The sequence below is a fragment of the Natator depressus genome, chromosome 6 (genome assembly GCF_965152275.1).
Source record: "Natator depressus isolate rNatDep1 chromosome 6, rNatDep2.hap1, whole genome shotgun sequence".
Lineage (NCBI taxonomy): Eukaryota > Metazoa > Chordata > Testudines > Cheloniidae > Natator > Natator depressus.
The window spans coordinates 16,157,566-16,170,386 of NC_134239.1; positions in this window are offsets into that span (position 1 = coordinate 16,157,566).

Genomic DNA, 12,821 nt, shown 5'->3' on the forward strand with positions numbered 1-12,821 from the left:
CCTAACCACCTCTATCTGCACAGAGGGCTGGCCATCTCTTCCCCATTTTGTGATGCCCAGCGCAGCAGTCTGGGAGCTGACCTTGTTAGTGAAAACAGAGGCAAAAAAAGCATTGAGTACATTAGCTTTTTCCACATCCTCTGTCACTAGGTTGCCTCCCTCATTCAGTAAGGGGCCCACACTTTCCTTGGCTTTCTTCTTGTTGCCAACATACCTGAAGAAACCCTTCTTGTTACTCTTGACATCTCTTGCTAGCTGCAGCTCCAGGTGCGATTTGGCCCTCCTGATATCTTTCCTACATGCCCGAGCAATATTTTTATACTCTTCCCTGGTCATATGTCCAACCTTCCACTTCTTGTAAGCTTCTTTTTTATGTTTAAGATCCGCTAGGATTTCACCATTAAGCCAAGCTGGTCGCCTGCCATGTTTACTATTCTTTCGACTCATCGGGATGGTTTGTCCCTGTAACCTCAACAGGGATTCCTTGAAATACAGCCAGCTCTCCTGGACTCCCTTCCCCTTCATGTTAGTCCCCCAGGGGATCCTGGCCATCTGTTCCCTGAGGGAGTCGAAGTCTGCTTTCCTGAAGTCCAGGGTCCGTATCCTGCTGCTTACCTTTCTTCCCTGCGTCAGGATCCTGAACTCAACCAACTCATGGTCACTGCCTCCCAGATTCCCATCCACTTTTGCTTCCCCCACTAATTCTACCCGGTTTGTGAGCAGCAGGTCAAGAAAAGCGCCCCCCCTAGTTGGCTCCCCTAGCACTTGCGCCAGGAAATTGTCCCCTACGCTTTCCAAAAACTTCCTGGATTGTCTATGCACCGCTGTATTGCTCTCCCAGCAGATATCAGGAAAATTAAAGTCACCCATGAGAATCAGGGCATGCGATCTAGTAGCTTCCGTGAGTTGCCGGAAGAAAGCCTCATCCACCTCATCCCCCTGGTCCGGTGGTCTATAGCAGACTCCCACCACTACATCACTCTTGTTGCACACACTTCTAAACTTAATCCAGAGACACTCAGGTTTTATCAGGTTTATCCATCCATTTCATAAACAAACTAGAGAAATACAACCTAGATGGAGCTACTATAAAGTGGGTCAAAACTGGTTGGAAAACCATTCCCAGAGAGTAGTTATCCATGGTTCACAGTCACGCTGGAAGGGCATAACAAGTGGGGACCCGCAGGGATCAGTTCTGGGTCCGGTTCTGTTCAATATCTTCATTGAGGAGTTAGATAATGGCATCATAGAGAGTACACTTATCAGGTTTGCAGATGATACCAAGCTGGGAGGGGTTGCAAGTGCTTTGGAGGATAGGATTAAAATTCAAAAGGATCTGGACAAACTGGAGAAATGGTCTGAAGGAAATAGGATGAAATTCAATGTAAGCAGTGTCAGGATGAGCTCCACCCTGACATCTGGTGGTGAGGTGTGGCAAGTTGTGGAAAAAAACTTCAGGGGCTGATCTCATTTGCATAGGCACACCCACCCCGCCTAGACTGAGGCCATAGCTTCCGAAATGGTCACTTTGGCTGCTGTGGATCCCCAGTGTCTCTGTTATTGGGGCAGGAAGAATAAATCGTTATTACCCTGATTATGGGAACTGTGCTTGGAACTGTACTTGGCCTTTTGTTATGATGGAGGGACTCACCATCAACTAAGTAGCACTCGCTAGGCAAGGGTCATGGGTTCCAAAACTGTGTGAATAGAGAGAGGCTGGGGACAAGTATTAATACTTGGTGGTATGGGCCTCTTGGTGAGGGCCTTACATGCTAATTGCACTTCCTCCTCTCTCCACTGTAGAATATCAGAGCTAATTTGGATTTCATTAGAAGTCTAGTTACAGGCTGCTGAGCTCACTTTGGGCTAATAGTGCACCAGCACTGAGGCTCCCCTACTACAAGCTGAATTCACCAAAGAGCTGACCTGACTAAGAGCTGAAATCACTGAGCGTTGTGTTAAGTAGTGGGGGAGCCTGAAGATATATCATGGAGCAGTTTGCGGGACGGCTGGAGTGCCTTGTGGACAGGCTGGCGGAGCAGTTCGTAGGATGGAGGGAGCTGTTGGTGGGACGCGGAGCAGTTTGTGGACCGGCTGGTGGAGCAGTTCGTGGGACGGTGGGAGCTGCTTGTGGGCCGCGGAGCGGAGCTGAGCTGAGCGAAGGAGTTCGTGGGGCAGCTGGCGGAGCGGAGCGGAGCGAAGGCCTATGGAGCTGTGGGGCGGTCAGCTTCAGATCATGTAAGGTGCCTCTTACCCCCGTCCCATCTCCACCCAGGGTGGGAGGTAAAGCCCCGCAGATAAACTTTCAAACTCTGGGGCTGCCCTGACCAGGGACAGAGACTTTTGGGTCACTGGACTTTTGGGACTTTGGGTGATTTGGGGTTGCTGGACTCAAGAACCAAAGGGAAAGGGGCATGGGGCTTTGGGGATCTGGGGGTCATCGTGGACCACAAGCTAAACATGAGTCAACAGTGTAACACTGTTGCAAAAAAAGTGAAGGCTATTCTGGGAAGTATAAGTATGAGAAGTAATTCTTCTGCTCTACTCCGTGCTGATTTGGCCTCAACTGGAGTATTGTGTCCAGTTCTGGGCACCACATTTCAGGAAAGATGTGGACAAATTGGAGAATGTCCAGAGAAGAGCAACAGAAATGATTAAAGGTCTAGAAAACATGACCTATGAGGGAAGATTGAAAAAATTGGGTTTGTTTAGTCTGGAAAAGAAAAAACCGAGAGGGGACATGATAACAGTTTTCAACTATGGAAATGGTTCTTAGAAGGAGGAGGGAGAAGAATTGTTCTTCTTAACCTCTGAGGATTGGACAAGAAGCAATGGGCTTAAATTGCAGCAAGGGAGGCTTAGGTTGGACATGAGGAAAAACTTCCTAACTGTCAGGGTGGTTAAGCACTAGAATAAATTGCTGAGGGAGGTTGTGGAATCTCCATCATTGGAGATTTTTAAGAGCAGGTTAAGCAAACATCAATTTTATAAATTCATTACATATTGTAGCCAGACAGCCAGCCCCCCCCCCCCCCCCAGACCAGCATTGCTGGGAAACGGAAGCCAAAACCACAGGGCACTTAACATGAATTCCAGCACAGCCTTTGAAGCTGAGAGAAGCACAGGTGTGCTGCGACAATGTGCCTCTGGGAACATATACAACAATTGGGCTCACAGCAGGCAGAGGCGCTGTGACAGACATGGCTCTTAGCCCGTACTAAACAGCATGATGCACACACACCAACATCCTAGGTGGGAAAATATTTACCCTGATAAAAGGAATGTCCAGTAGTCGAAACTTATTGTTTCTCCCTTGCAAGTGTGAACTACTCTTGCGAGAGCTGGCGTCACCCCGACAGACCAGCCCCAATTTAGCATAGAAAGGAGAAAGAAAATAAAGGAGTACAGAGGTATAAGTAGGGGACCTACAGCACCATGATTTTTGAGTGCTTTTCACTATCTATCGGCTGGTCAGATAAGTGACAGCCTCCCAAGGCTTCTGCAGCTAAGAGGGTCCCTAAGCCTTGTCCCTTATTCGTCTTTCCGCGGAATTGAGTGACCGATCCTGGCTTGGCACGGCTGGAATCGAGAGATGCAAGGAGGGTAAGAAGCACCCACACCTGATCTCCTATCTTTAGTGTACACATATTTTGAAATAGAGCTCTATACTTTGTTTTCTTTCTTTGGGATTGTAGCTTCAGTTTTGTAACTTGTTTGTGTGTGTAACATCTCTACACTTAAATAAGTAGGCACTAGCAATTTTGTAACCACATGATTAGAATCTAGTTTAATAAATTTTGGTAACCATTTGTGCATAAGCCTGACTTGTTTCTCTGGTTTACTGTGAAGCAGCCAACACAATTAAAGAACCTCAGCCGTTTTGGCTATAAAGCCTGGCCATTAGGTGAGAGTACTAAGAGCCTAGCGTTGAGTTGTGCCGCCTCCACGGGGCAAACTCTTGGGGCACCTGTCAGTCAATCCTGACTGCCCGCTGCGAAGGAGCTCTGAGCTCTAGCAGTTAAAGTCACGGGTGGTTAGGACCTTGGGGCATCCGTCAGCCTAGCCCGGGCTGCCCGCCGCGAAGGGACAGTGCGTCCTAGCGGTTAAAGTCACGGATGGTATAAACAGGCATAGCTGGCACCTCACCAAACATCCCTGGCCATCGGCTAACAGATTTGGCGTCACGAACAGGATTGTGATATAGGCTGCACTACAGTAACACAATGAAACCAGTCATGATAAACACCACAGATTTCCCTGAGCTAGAGAAAAGTTTGACCCAAAAGGGATGGGGAAATCCTCTGTGGAGCAAAGAACTGCTGGAGAAATATTGGAGAAAACCAGCAGAGATCTGGCAGCATTTCTGTAACTGGAGAACTGCCTGCAAGATGGGGAAAGGAAAAGGTGCTTGTATATGGCTGCTTACTAACATTTGGCAAGCTGCCTGTAAGGATTATCATAGTCTGGCAATAGAATTTAATAGGCTACAACAGGAAAGGGACACACTGCGCAAGGAATGCCAGAATTTAGATACCAGAGTAAGAACACTGAATAGGGATATGGAACATCTTCAGAAAAGATTACTTCCCTTAATTGAGAAAGAAGGGATAGAACGAAGGGAAAAGCTGGAGACTAAAACATGCAGAATCAACCGGGCTAAAGTTGAGACTGCTCTCTGGCTAGACCCTGAGGAATGGGATGGAGATATTTGGGATTCAGCAGATGAGTCCCCCTCCTCTGAGGAGGAAGGTCCCTCTGTAAAATTAAGACCAGCTATCACACAGCACAAATCAGAAGAACATGAGGGAAATTTGAGTGGGGCAGAGCTGGATGAAGAAGGGGATGACAATGATCCATCCACCTCTTCAAAAACAAAGAGGGGAGGTAAAAAGGGAAAAGGGAATAAAGCTCCAACACACTTTACCAAAATTACCACCCGCCAATATACTCCCATGGAGTTAAAAACAATCCAGGGAGATTTTGCTAAAAAGCCTGAGGAAGGTATAATAGAGTGGCTGGTCTGCCTCTGGGACACTGGGGGTGGATATATACGCCTGACAGCCCAAGAAACTGAGCGCCTTAACTTAGGTGCAGGAATATTCCTGGAACATTCAGAGGGGAACACCCCTAAAACACTTTGGTCTCTGGCTTGTCGATGGGCAAGAGGAATTTACCCAGCAGACCGAGATGAACCCACAGTAATGCACTGGACCAACATAGATGAGGTAAAAGCAGCTCTATTAACTGTGGCTGTCATTAGCATGCTTGGCCAAAACCCTCAAGAGTTAAACTATGAAAGTCCATGGGAGGGTCAGGTAAATGTAGATGATCTCAGACCCCTGCTTAAGGGAGCTCCGAGTAACCATAGGGCTATGGCACTGTCCCTTAGATCAGAAGCTGCAGCACATAACAGTACCTTTCGGGCACTGCTAAACCTTCTGGTGTCATACTTTAGAGAATTTGGAGACATCAGAGCACTGACAGGCAAAGCTAAGATGCGTTCCCTTCAGGGAAACAAGGGGGCACCATCTAAAGGACATAAAAACAAGCGAGAGCCAACCCAGGAGGAAAAGGAGTTTAGAGCCAAGTTGTGGAGACAATGTCTGGCTTTAGGTTATCCCAGAGATGTGATAAATGGACTGCCCACAGAGCGGCTAAAATTATTCACCACCTTCAAAATCGCTGACTGGGAGACAACTAATGCTACTCCCAGTGCACCTCTGCAGCTCTCTCCTCCCCCCCACCTACAGACACTCTGTATACTCCATTGATGCAGCAACTGCAAGAGTTACCAGAGCAGGGAAACTAGCTTGTGGGGGTCAATCTCCTCTCCTAATAAACCAGCTTAAATCCAAAGAGGAGAAAACAACAGCAAAAGACCCCTGGATACATGTAACTGTAAATGACAAACACATTATTCCTTTCTTAATGGACACAGGGGCTCAAATGTCCATGATTAAGCGAGAAAGTTTTCAGGGCTTGCCACTTACTGGCCGAAAGCAGGTACTTGTTACAGGAGTAAATGGCAGTACCATAACTTACCCATTAGTTAAGATAAAACTGGATATCCCATTGCAACCCCACCATCAGCCCCGAAAATATGAGGTGATTTTGGGCAATGCCAACATACTGGGCATGGACGTTTTAAGAGGAAAGAAGGGAAGGATTAATGGGGAAAGATGGGCTTTTGGAGTCAGTTCTGTTCCTCATGCCACCCACCTGGAAGAGGAAAGCCCTCCCCACTATTCTGTAAACTTACTTAGCAGCGCGCCTGCTCTCCCGCCCTCAACAGTAACAAACATAAAGCAGTATAATGTCCCAGCTGAGGCCATAAGCCCTGTTACTGACCTGATCAAAGATTTGGAACAGCGAGGAATTTTAATTCGTACCCACTCTCGCTTTAATTCTCCTGTGTGGCCCATCAAGAAGCCAAATGGCAAATGGAGACTCACTATAGACTATAGGAAGCTAAACAGTAACACTGGACCATTAACTGCAGCAGTCCCTAGCATAACAGATATTGTAAACACCATACAAACCTGGGATAAACCCTGGCTAGCAGTCTTAGATGTAAAGGACATGTTCTTCATGGTCCCTTTGCAACCAGCTGACCAGGAAAGATTTGCTTTTACTTGGAGAGGTGTACAATACACTTTTACCCGAATGCCACAAGGGTTTAAACACTCACCCACTATTTGCCATGGGGCACTGGCAAAGGTCCTAGATGACCTTATACTGCCAGCCAATGTACAAACTGTGCAATACATTGATGACATCTTAATAGGTAGGAAAACCTCAGAAGAGGTACAGGAGGCTATGAATCAAATCAAAGGAGCACTAGAAGCCCTTAATTTAGAGTTCCCAGCTGAGAAATGCCAAGGTCCCTCCCAAGAGATAAAATTCTTAGGTACTGTATGGATGGGAGGTAGGAGGTCTATGCCTAATGACACTGTGCAAGAGCTAAATCAGGCACCCTCCCCTGAAAGTAAAGATCAATTGAGACAGATTTTGGGAACCCTGGGGTTTTGGAGAAAACATGTACCTGGCTTTGCCATTATAGCCAGACCATTGTACAATTTGTTAAAGAAAAGTGCTGCCTGGGAATGGGCTCCTGCCCATGAGGAAGCCCTCAGGCAACTGATAGGGGAGATACACACCTATCAGGCTCTGGGTCCCATACATCCTGAAGCCCCATTCCATTTGTACCTAACTGTGGGAGCCACTGGAATGTCTTATGCTCTCTGGCAAGAAAGTGACACTGCTCCCAGACGACCAATTCAGTTTGGTTCCAAGTCATGGCAAGGGTCACAGGCTAACTACATGCCTTATGAGAAGGTGCTTCTGGCAGCTTACACAGCCTTGAGAGAAACTGAGGAATTAACTCAGGATAAGGACATCACAATTCACACTCCTCTTCCAATCATTAAACCTATATTAGAAGGGAAAGAGTTACCACCTGGTGTAGCACAAAAAATGACTATCCAACGATGGGCACTTTACATACACCACAGGGTAGGTAGTGCAGACACTGCACAAAACCCCACTATGATTCAGGAATCCCTATGGAAAGTAGGAATGCCTGATGAATACCGCCTACCTCCACAGCAGTCTCCCATTAAGGATGCTGCCCCATTTGATCCTTCTAAGCCTGAGGGAGTATGGTTCACTGATGGCAGTGCCAGGCTGGTAAAAGGAAAATGGAAGGGAAAAGCTGCAGCAGTGCCTGCAGACACCTCTGCAGCACCCCTAACTGCTGAAATTGATGGGTCAGCACAACTTGCAGAATTGGCTGCAATTAAACTGGCCTGTGAAGCAGGAGCCACCGCAGTATATACGGACTCCTATGCGGTATGGGCAGGTGCCACTCAGTGGATCACTAACTGGAAAAATAACCACTGGGAAATAGGAGGTAAACCAGTATGGGGACTGGAATACTGGAAGTGGTTATATCAGCATGCCCTGCAACAACCCCTGTCTATAGGACATATCTCAGCTCATCAGAGGAATAATACCCCAGCTGCACAGTTAAACAATTTAGCCGATGCAGCTGCCCAGCTCTTTACCACACAAGTAGAATGGGAACACTTATATTCATGGTTACATGATAATTTAGGACACCCAGGAAGTGATGAGTTAGTGCGGCAAGCACATATCAGGGGGTGGCCTATCACCCACAGACAGGCTAGAGACCTGGTGCAAGCCTGCGCTATTTGTGCTGAGACTAGAAAACATATAGCAGAAGGACAAAGGTTTGCCAGGCTAAGAGATGGAAAAACACTATGGGCAACCTGGCAGGTCGACTATGTCGGACCGCTGCCCACTACAAGGCAGAGGTGGAAATACATCTTGACTGGGGTAGAAATTGTTTCAGGGATTGGTTTTGCATATCCAACCCAATTGGCAACAGGGTTGTCCACAATTATGGGACTAAACCGCTTAACCGCAATTGTCCCAATGCCTCAAGAAATCCAATCAGATAATGGTTCGCATTTTAAGAATAAACTTGTAAGGGAATGGACCCTTAACCATGGAGTCCAATGGACCTTCCACCTTCCATATCGACCTCAATCTAATGGCATGGTCGAGCGCTGGAATGGGTTGCTAAAGAATCACTTGAAGCCTACTGATGGCACATGGGGAGACAGACTGGACGAAGTGGTGCAGAGATTAAACAATAGACAGACTCCTACAGGAAGTCCAATCAGCAGGGGATTCTTCCCTACAGGGAAAGCTATCTCCCCTGCCAGAACACCACTGCACAGTTCCAAGTATGCTCCCGGAGACACTGTTGTGATTAAACACCCAGCCCTGGGAACCCTTACCTGCGTTTTGCACGCCTATAAAGAGAAAGGTGTATGGAGTGCCTTAAATGCTGATAAAAGGCTAATAACCATTACAGAGGCTTGGATCGCATCCAAGACTGGCTGACCATGTGATTTATTGCAGGAATGGTCCCATGGTTCCGAGCAACCTGCCAGCTAAACTGTCAGCAAAATGGACCATGCAGCAGACCTGTTTGATCACTAGAGACTACTATGGACTGTTGATATATTTGCCATTACTTATAATAGCAGGTGTAATTTTTGCTTTTGGTTTTAAAATAAGTTTTTTAGCTAGAACACGACCCACCAGAGATATGTTCCTGCAAGCCCTCATGATCCTTCTGTTGGCTCCAGTCACCTTGGCAATACCAGAACATCCTCTTCGGGGAGCAATCCAAACCATCGCCTCAGCTGCTGGTGCTACAAATTGCTGGATGTGCACCTTGCTAGATTCAACCAATGGACTAGGAATTGAATTTGTACCACTCAGCCTAAATGATTGGTGGAACAAAAGCGACATCTTTCAGTGGGGACCAGCATGGTACACCAACAACCCTCACATTGACTCGGGGGAGGTGGGACAATGGCATCGCACTGTTTGGGGACGGCCTGTGAAATATGTAACGGGATCATCTAAAGAAGTTTATGTAAATCATTCAGGGCAAATAGAGCAAGATGTGGTTGCTATTAAAGGTGCAGTTAAAATTTTACATGCAGTGGCTGAGAATGGACAAACCTCATGGATGCAATGGTTAGCTCAACACTTGGGATTTTCCCTCTCCCCGTTTTTACATTCGGTTGTAAATACTGTTTTAACCATTTTAATTATTGTAATTGTTTTTTGTGTAACTTTATGTATTATGAAGCGTTTGATTCAAACTGCTCTTTCCTCCACACAAATCAGATACCTAGAGCTAAAAAGGGATCCTAACCAATTCCGCGAACCCTCATCCTCTAATTTGGTTGTTGGGTATTTCTAGATTTCCCCAAGGAGGGCAAGAGGTGCTGGCATCACCGCCACCTTGCAATCTGGGATGTAGTGTGGTGCATCAGGGGGTGGAATGTAGCCAGACAGCCAGCCCCCCCTCTCAGACCAGCATTGCTGGAAACACACGGGAGCCAAAACACCAGGGCACTCCAGCACAGCCTTTGAAGCTGAGAGAAGCACAGGTGTGCTGCTACAATGTGCCTCTGGGAACGTATACAACGATTGGGCTCACAGCAGGCAGAGGCGCTGTGACAGACATGGCTCTTAGCCCCTACTAAACAGCATGATGCACACACACCAACATCCTAGGTGGGAAAATATTTACCCTGATAAAAGAAGTGTCCAGTAGTCGAAACTTATTGTTTCTCCCTTGCAAGTGTGAACTACTCTTGCGAGAGCTGGCGTCACCCCGACAGACCAGCCCCAATTTAGCATAGAAAGGAGAAAGAGAATAAAGGAGTACAGAGGTATAAGTAGGGGACCTACAGCACCATGATTTTTGAGTGCTTTTCACTATCTATCTGCTGGTCAGATAAGTGACAGCCTCCCAAGGCTTCTGCAGCTAAGAGGGTCCCTAAGCCTTGTCCCTTATTCGTCTTTCCGCGGAATTGAGTGACCGATCCTGGCTTGGCACGGCTGGAATCGAGAGATGCAAGGAGGGTAAGAAGCACCCACACCTGATCTCCTATCTTTAGTGTACACATATTTTGAAATAGAGCTCTATACTTTGTTTTCTTTCTTTGGGATTGTAGCTTCAGTTTTGTAACTTGTTTGTGTGTGTAACATCTCTACACTTAAATAAGTAGGCACTAGCAATTTTGTAACCACATGATTAGAATCTAGTTTAATAAATTTTGGTAACCATTTGTGCATAAGCCTGACTTGTTTCTCTGGTTTACTGTGAAGCAGCCAACACAATTAAAGAACCTCAGCCGTTTTGGCTATAAAGCCTGGCCATTAGGTGAGAGTACTAAGAGCCTAGCGTTGAGTTGTGCCGCCTCCACGGGGCAAACTCTTGGGGCACCTGTCAGTCAATCCTGACTGCCCGCTGCGAAGGAGCTCTGAGCTCTAGCAGTTAAAGTCACGGGTGTGGAGAGGCTCTTAGTGCTGCCATTGGGGCACCTGTCAGTCAGTGTTGACTGCCCGCTGCGAAGGAGCTCTGAGCTCTAGCAGTTAAAGTCACGGGTGGTTAGGACCTTGGGGCATCCGTCAGCCTAGCCCGGGCTGCCCGCCGCGAAGGGACAATGCGTCCTAGCGGTTAAAGTCACGGATGGTATAAACGGGCATAGCTGGCACCTCACCAAACATCCCTGGCCATCGGCTAACACATATATAGGATGAAAGATAAGATACGTTACCTTGACCTTCATTTCCATAACGTGCAATGTGATTTGCTAGAAATGGATCAAATTCTGCGACAACCTCAAGGGCTATCATGTAAGTGTCGTGGTGATCCAAATTTTTCCACCTTACCTCTAAATGCAAGTCCTCTGCTTGAAAGTTTCTTTACCACTGCTACAATCCTCGTCAACACATTTCTCCAACAAATAATGTCTTCTTCCATTTGAAATTTGAAATTTGTATCAATTCTTCCGGATATCTGGCCTCTCTTCACCACTGTCAGTGTGCACCTTTTATGTTCAGTCGAATTTTCATGTTCACATAGTCGAGCTGATATGTTTTTCCAGTCATGGAATCCACTCGTCGCCAGACTAGAGATCCCTCTGAATAATCGACATGGGGCCCAAAACACGGCTCCTTTGCTCTCCGATTATACAAGATATTGCCATGGCTTTACTTCACCGTTTAAAAGATGTTGTTCAAACACATTTTTTGTTAGAACACGCATTTTATCAGTATATTGTCTTTTTGAGTTAGTAAAATCACTATCAATATTGTGTTTAATACCATACGTTGATAAATACTCAATTGTAGCGTCATTTAATATCCACTGGGCCTAGTTGTCACTTATGGTAGATATTTCAGTGTCAGATTGAATTTCTGATTGACATGATTTGCAAATCTCTGCAATATTGTCAAACATATCCAGATCAACATGATTCCCGGTAGTCTCTGATATGCTAGTATTTGGAGCATTTTCTTCAACACTAACCGCAGCCGGAATTTCTTCCTTAGTTTCAATATGTACTTTAATCACACCAATATTTTCACTTTTTATTTCACTACTACTTTCAACTATTTTTTCTGTCTCACTGTCGGCACTAGCTGATACAACAAAGGAATCCATTTTGCGCATTTTTGCTATCATTTCATTTTCCCTTTCTTTCTTTTGTATAGAACTTTTTTTGAACTGAGAACCTCTTAATTTCTTCCTTCCGGTCATATTGTTAATGCTTAGGATTGTCATGAGCATGTTCTTTACTAAAGGGCGTCGCTCCATCATGGGTGGTTTCAATGCGCGCTGTGATTGGTAGAATCGCGGCGCACGGCGCTGATGCCACGATTATAAAAATGCTGCTATTAAAAATTTGCCGACCCTGCAAATTTGCCGCCCTAGGCCTAGGCCTTGTCGGCCTAGGCGATAATATGCCGCTGACAGGGAGGAATGTGTTTTAAGGGTTACAGAACTGACTTTTGTTGGGGACATTATTTCCAACAAAGGTGTACAACCTGATTAGATGAAGATTTCAGCCACTGAAATGATGCCACATCTGCAGTCAAAGAAAGATGTCCAACGGTTCCTGGGAATGGTTAATTATTTTGGAAAATTCATCCGTAATCTATCTACCAAAGCAGCGGCTTAGAGAACACTCCTAGAGAACAAAATTGAATGGTGTTGGGGTGCAGAACAGGAGGCATCATGGGAAGGTTTAAAACAACAACTGATAAAAGAGACAGTGTTGACGTTCTATGCACCAGGAAGGCCTATTTAAATCTCAGCAGAAGCTTCACAGTCTGGGGTAGGTGCAGTGATTTTACGGAAGCATAAGGATTGTTGGCCACCAGTGGCATATGCATCCAGATCACTGTCTGAGGCAGAAACCAGATAT